This window comes from the organism of the source record quoted next, unplaced genomic scaffold (genome assembly GCF_019419815.1).
Source record: "Pyrus x bretschneideri cultivar Hongxiangsu unplaced genomic scaffold, Pyrus_bretschneideri_v1 Contig106, whole genome shotgun sequence".
In the NCBI taxonomy this organism is placed as follows: domain Eukaryota; kingdom Viridiplantae; phylum Streptophyta; class Magnoliopsida; order Rosales; family Rosaceae; genus Pyrus; species Pyrus x bretschneideri.
In genome coordinates, this window is record NW_025999398.1 from 820,780 (window position 1) to 836,121 (window position 15,342).

General features: G+C 41.4%; 1 long non-coding RNA gene across 2 annotated transcripts; it reads left to right on the plus strand.

The window, feature by feature from the left end:
- The first annotated feature begins 8,508 nt into the window (after positions 1–8,508).
- On the plus strand, positions 8,509–14,716 carry LOC125471244. Of its 2 annotated transcripts, XR_007253546.1 has the most exons (4): positions 8,615–8,999; positions 10,298–10,374; positions 11,957–11,990; positions 14,354–14,716. It is a non-coding gene; the product is annotated as an uncharacterized LOC125471244 (long non-coding RNA). The 2 variants fall into 2 exon arrangements; XR_007253545.1 differs by lacking the exons at positions 11,957–11,990; positions 14,354–14,716 and having other exon boundaries at positions 8,509–8,999; positions 10,298–11,742.
- The last annotated feature ends 626 nt before the right edge of the window (positions 14,717–15,342 follow it).

Here is a 15,342-nt window from a genome sequence, read left to right on the forward strand (position 1 = left end):
ATGGGCAATGGATGTAATTGGCAAAATCACGCCATCGTCGAGGGCAGCAAAACATGCGTAGATAATAGTAGCAACTGACTTCTTCACTAAGTGGGTCGAGGCAAGGTCATACGCCGAACTAATAATAGTAGCAACTGACTTCTTCACTAAGTGGGTCGAGGCAAGGTCATACGCCAAACTAACGGCCAAAGAAGTATGCAATTTCGTAGAGGAAAATATTGTGACCAGATTCAGCGTGCCAGAAACGATCATAACCGACAATGGCACCATATTCACGGCTGACAGGTTTAGGGAACACGCAGCAAGTCTGAATATCCGACTTGAGCAATCTACGCCGTATTACCCATAGGCAAATGGGCAGGTTGAGGCAAGCAATAAAGTGTTGATCCGCATTCTCGAAAAAACGGTAAGAGAAAGGCCTGGGCTGTGGCATTTAAAGTTAAACAAAGCATTATGGGCATACCGAACTTCACCCCGGTCGGCCACCGAAACGACTCCTTACGCGTTAACTTACGGACACGATGCTATGTTACCAGTCGAGTTGAGTATAAACTCATTATGAGTGATCAAGCAGAGTAGTGTGTTTAGTGCCGAATATAGTCAAGCTATGCGACAAGAATTAGAAGACTTGGAAGAAAATCGGATCGACGCGGGTAACTTATTAATAGCACAGAAGAAAATTGCCAAGCGAGCGTATAACCAGCGCGTCAGACAAAAAACGTTCGGCAAAGGATAATTAGTTTGGCAAATGGTGTTGCCTGTTGGGATTAAAGACCCCAGGTTTGGCAAATGGTCGCCAAATTGGGAAGGGCCTTTCATTGTTCACAAAGTTCTCGGCAAGGGGGCATATCATCTCAGAGATCGGATCGGTTTAATTCACAAATTGCCGATTAATGGAAAATTTTTGAAAAAGTACTATCCAGTCACGTGGGAAATGCAAAAATAAATACCATTGTATTAATTCGTAGAAAAGGGTGAACAGATACATTCGAGAAGCTCCTAAAATAAAATAAAAGAAAAATAATTTTCTAGGGGGTCGAAGGGAGAAAGGTCTTGAAGGATTATTTTGTAAAAACATGTTCATTTAAGCAACATCAATAGCATGCAATTAACAATTAAAGGCGGAATCATGCTTGTATGCACTTAAAAACAAAACATTTACCCATGAAATTCAAAGCCTAGTAGATTGATGAATCAATACACAACTCAAAAACAAAGTGAGTTGAAACTTAATACCTTTGTAGATTCCTCTTTGCATAAGCAAAGGCTAATCACCCAAAGAGAGGGCCTTCATTCCTTGCATCTTAGATCCATGGATTTGGATGGATGAAAAGGTTTCTCCAAGTTCCCAAAATTGAGAACCTCTAAGTCTCCACACCAAGGTAAGATTGGAGAAGAAAATGAGTGACCTTGAGGAAGTAAGATTGCTAGATATTTTCCTCAAGGGTGGCCGGCCATTTCTAGAGAGAAAGGAGAGTTTGTGTTTCTCCAATTTCCCCAAAAAAAAAAACCCTAAATGAATTTTGGCTATAAAGTCACACTTATACCTTAATTCATTTGAGTGGCAAACTTGTAAATAAGTCCAAAACCCACTCTTTCTCTAAATGGCCGGCCTTAGGGTATTCATTGGGCTATTTGGGCCTTTCTGAATCATTATTCATTAAGTTGTCACACAACTTAAGTCAATGGACTTGACGTTCGAAGCCCATTGGGCCTTAAGGTCCAAAACTATCTCGAGGTCTTTTAACGAACTTATTCGTTTGATTAATAATCATATTAATTAATCCTTGCCATAAATAATTAAACCATTTAATTATTCTTACTCATCTCCGTTGAATCTTCAATCTCTACCTTACACGGTGTACGATCCATTAGGTTCCTTTTAGCGAGGCAGTGGGCGATTCAAACTCTTTCAAATCGATTGTGAATTGAAACTTACTTTCAATTCTCCCGTTAGTGATAATACACTTTTAGGGCTTCAACAAACCATGGTTGACGCCTAGCAGCATGTCATGGTTACCCAAGCTAATCAGAAGAGGTGGAGAACCTATTCAGTTTTAGGATTACAAATGCAATACGGTCTTTCTCTAATACAATACTCTTGACCATATTGTTTGGTTTGATAGTTTATTCATGTCTACTATCCAATGTGAGTCTTGTGCTTATATGATTACCTTGAATGTGATTTGGAACACATTCCTAAATCTCATTCATACTTTGGCCAAAGATTCTTAATCATATCATAGAGTATTCTCCCTCAAACAGTTTGAAGGTTAGAGATCCCTTGTTGCGCATTCACTTGCCTCCATGGCTAAGTGGCTTAACCCCAACGATGTCGTGGACACCCTCCTGATGGAGTGACTTTGACATAATCAAAGATTAAGGACCTAACCACAAGACAACTGTGATGCCTCAGGTCAAAAGACTAATTTGCATTATCCCAACCATGAGTTCTCATGTGACATGAATATGAGAACTCTTCGTTGATCGTGTTCAGTGAACTCATTCTCTATTGAGCACCTACGTACTTGTCTTGATGTCACACACACACCAATGACTCGAGACTAGTCACTCTCCCTGAGAGAAGACATAGCACGTACTGATCTTAACGGACTGTCAATGCCCAATTGACAATCCTATGATCAGGAACGTTTAGGATGTGTCAACGAAAGAATGGTCTCATGAATCTAACTTCTTTAGATCGCATTCTTCCAATCACATATTCCTTGGACTTATCGTTTAAGCATATAACATTTATATGAGACGGCTCAAACAATAATCTTTGCCCTTTACATTTAAACTACATTAGTTTAACATTGTGAAATGTCCGTAAAGTATCATCATATGATTGGTTTTAGGGCACATTTCCAACAGGTCTCGAGGGCAGCTTGCAACTCCAGCCACTTCACTTCGCTCAAAATTATCTCAGTCTGCCTCGTCTTCTTGTTAAGCTGCAGTTGCTGGATATGCCGCACGCTGGCAGCGAAGGCCGTAAGCCGAGCTCTATTCTCCTCAAAGTCCCTCTCAAGCTCTGAAGCAGCAGCATACCTTTGTCGTTGAAGCTCAGCAATCTGACGCTGGAGATCGGAGATCTTGCGATCAAACTCGGTCAACTGCGCTTTCTTTGCTTTTATTGCCTCCACCTCCGCCCGCCCACCCTCATGCGCAACCTTGACCGCCTTCAAGTCGTCCTCGGCCTGTAGAGCTTGTTCAAAAATAGTGAAGTGCTGCCGAGTCCGCTCCAGAAGGTCAGTAAGATAGGCGATATTCTCCGTGCTTAGGTAACCGCCGCTGGCAAGGTCGTTTAAGCACTCCCCAACGGAGTCAAGACCCTTGCATTGGAGGACTTGGGAGGCAGAGAGGGACAGGAGCTCGTGTAGCTTAACAAAAGCTTGGGCCTCAGGCACGGCCTCCGCTGGGTCGGCAGGGAAGCAGAGGAGCCGGCTACACCAGTCGTGCTCTGTAGAAGAGCGTCGAGCTCTACTTCCCACGAAGGCTGCACATAAAGGAAAATTCGTAAAGGAAAATAAGATGTGAAATGCATGGAGTGCATGACAAAAGGATTGTTTTTAGACTTGCCGGGAGGAGACTTCGGCCATGCCCTCTAGTTCATTGCTCGAACCCAGGGAACTTAATGGCCGAGCCCAGTGCTTAAGACTGCTTCACAATTCACGCGGCCGATGGAGGTTATCTATATTTGATGGCCACGATGGTGGCTAGGAAATATAGACAACGCCCGTCGACGCATAAAATTGTCGGTGAAATGAACGTTCGGGCACCTGACATTTAATATTTCTTTAAGAACACGTGCGTCATGATAAAATCAACAAAAAGAAGTAAGACTTACAAAGGCCGAGGAAACTTCTTGTGGAGGAATGGGGAGGTCTTCATCTTGCGGATGGAACGGCGTTTCGGCCGTCGCCTCAGGATCGGCCAAGGGCCTTTTCCCACGATCCGCCGTAGGGGGATCCGGTTGGACGGCTGCCTCGACCACAGAAGAAGGATGGACGGGAGGAGAGTTGGCTGGTCGAAGGCGACGCTCCAGTGGGATCTCGTCACTCTAGTCGCTCTCATCGTCCTGAGGAAACTTTTGTCACAACTAGAAGGCTAAATAAACAAAGGATAGTGGTGGAATCATACCTCTTCCAGAATGACCGTCGGTCGCTAAATAGGGGATGCCTCGACGGGTGTGACCATTTTCCCCAAGGCAAGCACAATGGCCGGCTTCGAAGCTATAGCTGGTACAGCAGCCGGATAGGCCATAACCCCAGTCGTGGGGACGGCTAAAGGAAGGGGGTCCGTCGAAGCTGGGGCAGGCGGGATGGAAGGAGAGCTGGCAGGAGCAGTTGTCCCTGTGGTGTCGCTAGGAACAACATTAATCTCCCGGTCACCTTTCTTCGCCAACTTCTTGACGCGTTTGGAAGGGCGAGGAGCGTCATCCCCTGTCTTGGCGTCTTTGTGGGGGCGCTTGGTTGATAATGTCCGCCTGGTGGTAACGGTATTCTTCGTGGGGACCAATTTTTTCTTAGCCACTGCCACGGCGACCACCTCCGCCTTTCTCAACACACGACCACCTGAGATAGCGAAGTAATCAGTAACAGGGGGCAAGTAATTGAAGTACAAAGGACGAAAGGACGAAAGGACAATGTACCTTGGGCCGATTCCTTGGGTTGGGCCGCAGAAGCGTGTCTGGGCCGGTTGCCGAAGATTCTGCTTACCACATCTTCGGTCGAGATGCCGAAGAAGTCATGGGTGTACTCGTCCCACTAGTCCCCAAAGGTGTCGGTACCCAAAGATTCAGGAACGGTCGGTCGAAGCTGAAATTTTTTGCACTTGTCCTGAAACTCCTATTTCGTCGTCTTACACTCCCCCTCGAAGGAACCAGAAATGCGTCCTCAACTTAGGAGGGAGCGAGAAGCAAGCAGGGGTACGGGGCAACCTTAGAGATAGCCGAGCTGCCGGGCGATGAAATGGGGATGATAGACCACCCAGCTCGCTCGGCGGGCATCACAACTAAGGGGAAGGTCGCAGGCCAGCATGAATGACCCCCAATGTTGACGAAGATCAGTATCTTCGGTCTCGACCCACGCTGCCGCCGGAAGCCTGATCGAGGCGGGGTATTCTTGACGCCGGCACACCAGGAACTCGTCGTTAGAGAGGACGTCTAGGCCAAAGAAGTGTTTGAGGACTTCGTCAGCCCAGTGAGGAGGCGCCGGTCGAGAGGCTAGTTGGGGACCAAGCGCTGCAGTACGCTGGAAAACGGGGACCTCGGGCCGAAGTGTGGAGAAGTAAACCTGCAGCCAGAGTTGGAATACCCAAAGGGGTCCGTTCTGGTGCGGGTCGATTTTGTTGATGGTCGTCTCGGCCAAACAACGGAAGAGATTGGCGAGGATAGCTGGACTGAGCGCCAAGGAGTGATCGCTGGCTAGGGCCTGAGCCACCGGCATATTCTTGACCAAACATTTGTTCGACCTGGTACAACAAATGAATTTGTTATACCAATAGAAGAGGAAGGCTTCATGTTCTCCCTTCCTAAGGCTCTCCTCACCTCGGCCGGCGAAGTGGAAGATAAGAGTGTTGTAGTTGAAGAAGTTCTTGTGTAGCTTCTGAACCTCTTCTTTCTAAAGCTCCCGATCGCCTCGGCTGAGTGTCTTGATAGCCCGTTCGTCGAACAGCTCTTTTAGGTCGAGAGACGAGGGGCATCCAGAAAGGGCGGCATCAATTGGGAGACCAGACAGGGAAGTCCCAAGGATAGCCGAGATATCAAGAACGGTAAGGCCGAGAGGGCCGAAAGGAAGGATCATGGTGTTGGTAGCCGAACACCATAAACTCAGGGCCGCTATGAGCAGTTCTCTATCCATGGTGATCTCCATGGTCGAGAACATGATGGCGTCATAAATGCCGAGAGCTTTCCACTCTTGGCCGAAGAATGCGCTCATTCGGTCGACCCAGGCAGCCCAGGCTGCAGTAGTCGAGGGCCAAGCTCCTTGGGGCCGTGCCAGGCACCATTTCGACCAATCAAACCCCTGCAGCAAGGGTGTTAAGCACTGTTCCTTGAGAAGGTTGGTGATGCACAACGACACTGCATCTTTGAATAGTGGACCCAGAATTTGGTGAGTGGTGGCTAGGTCATTTTTGAAGCGTAGCGTTTTGATGGCGCTCCGATCGATGAAGTCCTTGCATTTATTGCACTCGTCGGAAAGCTTGGAGATGAAAGAGGCCATGGGTAAGGAATAAAGTAGTGCGTAGGTTTAAAAAGGGGGTTTCAAATAGATAAGCTTGAGGGCGTAGTTTGAGCAAGAATGGCGAAGGGAAGATTTAAAAATTTCTGAAAGCGTGAGATATGAATGGTAGAAATTTGGGTATTTATAAACGTTTCAGAAAGAAGATCAAACGTTTGGTATTCGAAAGCACTAGAGTTTGAATTGGGGGGAAATTTAACCGGGAAATGGCCCCAATCATTTCAGATATTTTGGGAACCTACAAGGATAGGATCGGGGTTTTCAAGGATCCAGGACGCACAATTGCGTGCGGCGGCAGTTTTAATGCATTAATGAGGAAGAGACGCTTCAGTGGGTGCACGTTTTCGAGGGCCATGATTGAAAGTTGGTAGGATTGGCAGAGAGTCGACACGTGGCTGTACGTCGGGAGTAACAAGGATAGTGCAACCATATCCCATAAATGTGCATAGTAATGGTTATCAAGAACAATGAAGTCTAAAGAGCAAAAGATGGTTCCGCTTCTTCAAGGTTGAAATCTGACCAAAGGTTGACAGTCGGTGACCTCAGAAGCGAGGGGGCAATGTTTAGGCTCGAAATAATATTGTTGGGCCGAGCATAGGGTTGTGCTCGGCCCAAAGCTGTGTCAAATACTATGGGTTGCCTGATGGATTCTGGGCCATTTAGCAGGGTCGGTCGAGTCCTATCATAAGAAGGAGTAGTCCAGATAAATAAAGAGGGTCGAGGAAGTCCTGGTGCAACTAGGATTCTCGACCAGCAAGAAATAAAGCCTCGAAGAGGGGTAAGTTCAAAGTCCTAATGGGAGTAAGGTTGTTCGAAGTAAAGGTGGAACGGGGTAAGGACTCCCAATCCAGATAGGGGTTTGATTCGGTCTCAAGGAGTGGGTGCTATAAATACAAGAAATCATGCAACAAAGAAGGACCTTGAATTCAATATACAATTGCCCTGCGCAAAACCTCTCAAACACCTTGAGATTTTCCCTTTTCTTTTTCTACCAACACATCTTCAGTTTGGATAAACAGCACTGTGAAGTCGACCGGCGATTATCTTCAGTTTAGATAAACAGCACTATCGCCGTAGAATCAGCCGACCAAGGAGCATCTTCAGTTTGGATAAACAGCACTGCGTCGAGGCCGATTGGTTACCTATCCAAGTCTCGGCTGAGGAGGGTTTTCAAATCTTTATTGGCAAGGGTCATCTTATCAGCCTTCTCGGCGAAGTAAGGTGTCACGAGTTACGACATTCGGCGTATCAGAAGCCAAGTGGTTTTATGATTGGGTATTCACAGGTAAGTTTCAGAGTTCGGTATTCTGACGGCCACATTCACCATTAAGACATACATCACCTTTGAATATTTGTGTCTGTATAGTCTAGTGTCGATTCGACGTGCTTATACTCTTACGAACATAATCACGGTGACCGAATCAGGCATTGACGATTTGTGAACTTCGCAGAACTAACAACCTCGTCTTCAGGCTCTAGAACCCAAAGACCGAGAGTGTTCCTTCCTCGGTCGCAGTCGCAAGATTAAGAAGTCAGCAACGCACTCAACGCGACAACAACGAATTTTACTCCTTGGCCGAGCTCGGCACGCCCCGCATTCAACCGAATGACTTAGTTAGCCTATTAGTTACTCGGTCTGCGTGCCACGTAGGTTTTGTAATTTTTAGGGACAACAGTAACATAAGAAACCGAGTAGCAGTACTAAACCTGTGGGCATTTAAATGGTTGGGTGTGCGAGCTGAGTGCTGGATAATTGGTGGGCTATAGACCTATGGTTTTGAATGGCTATATATTTGGATGAATTATATGGGTTTATAAGAATCAAATAACATAAGAACATAAGTTTTCACTTTTCCCATGAAAAGCTAACTCTAAAGCTTCTCCTTCCCCAGTTTCATCAACTCACTCTTTCCAAATTGCAAGCTTTTGAGGGTATTACCTTGCCTTTTGAAGTTGAGCTTTAAAACAAGCCAACTCAGGAAAAAAAAAAAAAAAAAACAGACAATGATAACTGCTATGAACATATGAAGCAAACAACAAACAAGGTAGCGAAGTCAAATGGGTAATGGATAAGAAGACAATCGATTATTTCTCTATAACAAGAACGAATGATAAAGCCATTGCAAACTATCTACCAATTTTTTCAAAGTTCACGAACAAAGTGTTAATAAGTGAGAAGAAACCATTTCTTCCTCAAGTTTCACTTGAACTGGTTCTCAAAGTAATTAGGGTTTAGAATGAGACCTTAAATTGATGGTAACATCACAAATTAAATTCCAACCTAAACTCCTTAAGTCAAAGTTTTCAAGTTTTAAAGAAAATCATTCGAGGAAAATTATATACATATATTAAAACCTAATTTTCTGACATTGTTTATTAATAGTGAAAGGGGGACAATGCCCTCGGTTTCTTCATTGCTCTGAGTACTGTTTCCACTTTTCTACAGTGGAAAGTTGGTTACGCCCTTCCCAGGCACGGGTATTTCATCGTTTGTTTCGCTGCTTCGACCGCATCTTTTTGCTTTACCCTTCCCCTTCGTTTTTCACCTTCATTAGTCTGCGATTTTCTCCCTCTTCGTCAGCCCGTCTTTTGCTCTCAAATCCTTTCTTTGTCTTTCGGAAAATAGTCTCGCAAGAGATCCTACGTTTGATTTTTTTTTTTTTTTTTTGGATTTAGTTTCCAGTCTCTCCCGTATTGAATCCTTTGTTGTTCGGCGTTTTGTTCTCATCTTGCGATCGTCGGGGCAAGAACTTCAAGGTTAGTTTGTTCTCAATGTTTTATCCTCATTTTGCTATCTCTAGGCCAAGAAATTTAAGGTCTTTGTTTTTGTTTTTGCTGCGGATCTGCAGGTTGGGACAATTTTTTTGTGAAATTGGTGACTAATCGCATGCTGCCTCTTCAGATTATTGACAAAGAAATTATATTGAACTTGAGTATGTTTTAAAACAACTACGTGTAATTTTCGATTCTCAGTTTGTATTTGTTTGAAAGAAACCCTGAAAATTGGTTTTCTCTCTCTGTAATTTTTTACTTCCCAATTATATTTGTTTGAAAAAAACTGTGGCAATTTGGTTCTCTGTTGTGTTTATGCTGGCTGTAACAAATTGGTTTACCGTGTGTATAATTTTTTGCTGCAAAATTGTATTTGTTTGAAAGAAAGCCTGATAATTTGGTTGTGTCTTGAGTTAATGCGTTGCGCGTTGAGTTGATGCCGTTTTTCACTATGCTTCTGATTGGTATCTGTTGTGGTTTCAGATTCTAATCGTTCTTTAACAAAAGAGCCTCAATTTGTTTTCCATTTATTTTTTAGAGTTGTTTTCGTTATTGGTTTAAATCAATGTCCAGAAACCAAAAAGCTTTAAAAGCAAAGTATTTAACATTACTTAAGGGTTTGACAGAGGTTTAAAAGCTTGAATGCTTAATTAAAGTTTTGTTTAGATCAATGGACAGAGACAAAAAAGGGTTTGAAAAGGAAAGTATTTAAGATTGCTTGAAGCTTTAACAGAGGTTTAAAAGCTTGAGTGACTAATTAAAGCTTAATTATGAATTCAACCATATATTTACTTAAGTTAATCAATCATGTAACTACTGAATTAAGGTATGTGATTCAATTACCTTTCTGAAAATTAGTACTTTTTTTTATTAAGGATCAAGAACATTCATGCTATCAATTTTTCTCAATGATGAGGCATTTCATTTTCTTTCGTTGTCAAATAGTGTTCTATGGTGGTTGCAAAGTAATATATATAGCAGGTCAATAATAAACAATCTGTTTGGTTCTAATTTTTTGATAATTAGGTATTACTGGAAAGATAATGTGGACAAGGAGCTGTTAACTCTTATTTAAATAAACAGATGCATAAAATTTGTTTTGCATGGCAAAGCTTATATGTGTTTGGTTAACGATGAGGGTATTTCGAGTTTTGTTAATTCAGTAAAATGTTTTGTAGGTTGTTAAATTTTGACATCCGTTTCACTAATACTACTTTTATTCTCAGCAAATATAACATGACCTTACATTTTTTTCAACTTTCATCTGATACTGCTTTCTACAGAGAAGATAATCATCACAGCAAACTCAATCTAACGATACTTTTCCTGCTACTAAAAGCATTCTCAACCTTCAACTTAAGTAAGTGCTCAATTTTTATATATCTACATGGTTTACATAGTTTTTAACCATTACATCACCCATTGTCTTTAACTCTGTGTTGTTTCGAATTGCTTACTTTACTGAAATAATTGTATTTAATCATATTTAATAAATGAAGTTCGTAAGTGAGAGATCTTAGGTTCGATTTTCGCCAAAGGTGAATTTGAACCACACTATTGCTAGCCCATTGTGAGGCTAAGCTCACCCCTCCCCCTTAGTGTAGATAATATCGATTGTTCAAAAATAAAATAAAATAAATGAAGTTTGTAAAATTGGTTTCCAGGTATGGTTAATCAGTTAAAAGGTTTGTTTAATAATTTGAAGAAAAAGAACAGAAGTCACTAATGCAACAGGTATGTCATAACTTAAACAAATAGGTTTCAAAAACATGTAAATACAAGGATCCAACAGTATGTAAAATAAATTAACGTTTTGTTACTTTTTTTTCATTACTATTCTACATTTAAATCCAATATTTACTGACCTTTCTCCTCAAGGGAATTAGTTACTACTAATTTATACAGACTATCTTCTATTTATCTAATCTAAATACATGGCCAATTCCTTGCCTACACATTGAGAGGTTAAGTTAAACATAAAAAAGTCTTAAGTATAAACGTCCCCACTAGAGATATGCCAACTCCACATGCTTTAATTAAGCTAAGGAACATCTTACCAATAGAAGAATTGTTAAATCTATCCATGCACCGTTCCTGTTAGTCATTGATTAGATTTAATAATTCTTCTACACCTAATGTATTCTTTCACTAAGTTAAAGCATGTGGAGAGGGTGGATCTTTGGTGGGAGCATTTGTACTCATACTATTCCATGTTTATCTTAAACCTTTCAATGCATAGATAAAAAATTGGATGTCACATCCCAGTCTCGGCTCCGCTATAGCACGATATTGTCCGTTTTGAGCTTACCATTCCCTCACGGTTTTGTTTCTGGGAACTCACATGAGAACGTCCTAGCGGGTCACCCATCCTAGGAATGCTTTCACCTGAATTCGCTCAACTTCAGAGTTCTGATGGAATCCGAAGTCAGTGAGTTCTTAAAAGACCTCGTGCTATATGGAGGTGGGCATGTACATATAAGGCACACCATCTCCTCTCCGTTGGTTGATGAGGGATGTTACATTGGCTATACATTTAGGATAGGTCAAATAATAAAGTTTGTATATAAATTGCTGATAGTTAATTCCTATCAGGAGAAAAGATGGAAATCTGTATTTTTCTTCCGAATAATGGAGCATAAAAAACATCTCTATATTGCAGAGAGCAACCTATTTAGCTAAATTTGATCCATCCTCTTAATATGCATGGTTTGCAGTTTCTGATTTTTAATCAAACTTCACACTATTATTTTCATTTGGTGATAAGTTTTATAAAATTTGCCCATCCTCTTAATACACATGGTGTGCAGTTTGTGATATTTTTGCATAGTTTTATAATCTTTAAACATCATTTCATGACATTTTGGGAAATGATGTACCAATTTATCTCTCCACTGTCTTAAATTGTATAAAATTAACCCTATATTTTGTTCATGAAAGTACAGCAGTGAACTGACATTACATAAATTCTCAATCCAAGTAAGTCCTCAATTTCATATATTTTAATTTTTTTTTATACTTTTGTTCACATTAATCAATATGATACTGCAGTTTGAAAGATATACATCTATTTACTTTCAAACCTAAATTCTACATCTATTAGATCAAATTTACAAAACCCCTACAAGCTTAGACATATATTTATTTAGCTCTCTGTATTAAGAATTTATCGGTGTTGTTCTTCTCATTTAAAAAAAAAATTAAATTTAATAACTTCATGTACTCTGTTTGGATACTTTGAAGGTATGAACACAACAATAAATATTTAAGTCTGTGACATTAGGCAATTTAGCATGGTTACTTCTTGTTCTCTTCAAGATGAGACAAAATGACACACCCGAACCTGGGATGTTCACTAGGATCTCAAATCGAGCTGTGTTGGCCAACACCTGGAATGTGACGAAGCCATAAAGTGTGGTAATGTATAAAATATGAATAAATTTGAACCTAAAAGTGTCTAAATACCAGAGTGCGCTACGTGTGACATCCCACATCGCCCAGGGGAGTGATCCTTAAATGTATATTCTCATCCCTACTTAGCACGAGGCCTTTTGGGAGCTCACTGGTTTCGGGTTCCGTAGGAACTCCGAAGTTAAGCGAGTAGCGCGCGAGAGCACTCCCAGGATGGGTGACCCATCGAGAAGTTCTCGTGTGAGTTCCCAGAAACAAAACCGTGAGGACGTGGTCGGGGCCCAAAGCGGACAATATCGTGCTACGGTGGTGGAGCGGGCCCGGGAAGTGGTCCCGCCCGGGCCGGGATGTGACAATTTGGTATCAGAGCCTAACCCTGGTCGTGGTGTGCCGACGAGGACGTCGGGCCCCTAAGGGGAGTGGATTGTGACATCCCACATCGCCTAGGGGAGTGATCCTTAAATGTATATTCCCATCCCTACTTAGCACGAGGCCTTTTGGGAGCTCACTGGCTTCGGGTTCCGTAGGAACTCCGAAGTTAAGTGAGTAGCGCGCGAGAGCACTCCCAGAATGGGTGACCCATCGGGAAGTTCTCGTGTGAGCTCCCAGAAACAAAACCGTGAGGGCGTGGTCGGGGCCCAAAGCGGACAATATCGTGCTACGGTGGTGGAGCGGGCCCGGGAAGTGGTCCCGCCCGAGCCGGGATGTGACACTACGAGTGGGAGCGAACCCATTTCACACGCGATGTCAGAGCATAAGTAAAGTAAAGTAGTGTGGGTAAAAATCATACCCTTAAAAGTAGCCACCAATACTAAGATTAGCCATATATCCTCGTCGATACAAACTCAGTAGTTAAAATCTGAAGGGGTACAAAACAGAAAGTGTGAGTCAGCAATAAAACCAAGCTTCCCAAAACTATTACCTCTCTAACAGTGATAACCCCTTGGTGTGAAAATTATGTTGACACACAAATTAAACCCTATTTGTGACAATTGTAGTATATATGCAAGTAGGGATCGTTCTAACCGGGGATTAACTAGGGATGCTAATCTATGCTAAACTGACTTAAAAAACACAGAATTAAACTTTAAAACACTTACCTAGACCTTTATGACTCAAAACAACGTAAAAAGACTCAAAACAGCCCAAAACACTCAAATAGACTCAAACTAGACTCTAAAGGGTGATTTGGACGAAATTAATTAAAATGGACAAATTGTAAACTAAACAGATTAGGCACTAAATTAGGTGAATTGAATGGGAAAAAGGCTAGTTAGGGGGTTCTTCTCCACACATGCACATATGTAACATAAATTGATTTCCAAATTTTATCATTTTTAAACCATGAATGACAATGCCTCAAATTAATTGTGAAAAACACAAATTAACTTTCAGATTTTCCTAGTTTCATTGAATTTGATGGAATACGCATCGACAATTAAATTATTCTTATCAAATTCCCTACATGAACTGCATAATAGAGATAAAATCAAAGATCATTAAGTTTTTTGAAAATCCTAAGTATTGACTAGGCATTTGTAACTATGAATTACATGATACTCTTGCCTAGAATTTACTTAATACAATCATGACTAGTGATTTCCACTACTTATGAATATAAGGTCATAACGATTAGGTGAAATTTCCTTATATCCTAGCATCAAATTCATGTATGAAAACTAAGTATGCATCCTTAATCAACACACAAGAACAAGTTCTCAATAAATCAATTAAGTAAATCACATCCACAATTCAAGAAACAAAATCTGGAGGAAATCAATTCATATAAAACATATGCCCATGGTTTCGAATTCACCCCTAACTAAGAAAAACTTAGTTACACATATTCATAACAATTGAAAAGCAAATTAAAATAAACATGGAAACGAAACAAGGGAAGAAAGAACTCTGAAAGTCTCCAATGGATGCAGATTTCTTGCGGCACAAGATGGTCTTTCTCATATGGAAGCCACGGTGCTTCTTCTTCTCCTTAGGACTTGCGGCACAAGATGTGTTTTCTGAATGAATGGTGGCGGATGTTAATGGATGAATGAATTGAATATTGAATGGCTGCCTAAGGTGTCTAAAGGGTGCGGCAACTTTAAGTTTTATATATATATAGCATGGCAAAACCCTAGCAATCAGATTTAGGGTTAAACCTAACCAATATAAGTGTTTAGGGCCCCTAGGTTGCGGCAAGGGTTTGGGAATTAAGTCCTAGCACAATCAATCTCAGATATGGACTTATACAATCCAAATCCAAGAGAAAAAGGGCCAAATAAAATCAGAATCCAATCAGAAATAGGTTTAAGAATTTTCGTCCAAAATTGGGCCTTCTAGAAACTAAGTGTTTTATGGCTGATTTTGGATGTTCTAGAAGGCATAAAAGGGGGGGAAGGTGTGGCACCCTTTTAGGGTCAGATAGGGCTTCTAGAAATTAGGTTTTTAGGTCCACTTGCAGCTAGGATTAAGGTGGAATAAGATTAGGTTAGGATAAAATAAGATAATGTTTGGATAAGATAAGGTTGGATAAGGTTTTGGATAATGTTTTCTCTTTTCTTGCACTTTCCTTATCTTCTTTGTCATGAACTTTCCTTTTCTGATTTGTAGCATGTTTCTAACCTCTTTTGACTCCAAATTCGTCCATCAATGTTGCTCCATATACAAGCTATCCAAAATAAGCCCAAAACTGCTCTAAAAGGCTCAAAATTGCCTTTTCTTGCCATGTTTGTCATTAGGACCTACAAACAAACGAAAATAACTCAAAACACTATAATAAGTAGTAATTAGCTCACTAAATGTAAGGAAATAACATAACTAAGTAGCATAAATATGCTCTTATCAAACTCCCCCACACTTAGCTTTTGCTAGTCCTCGAGCAAAATGAAATAAACAAAACAAACAAAACACAACCTAAACC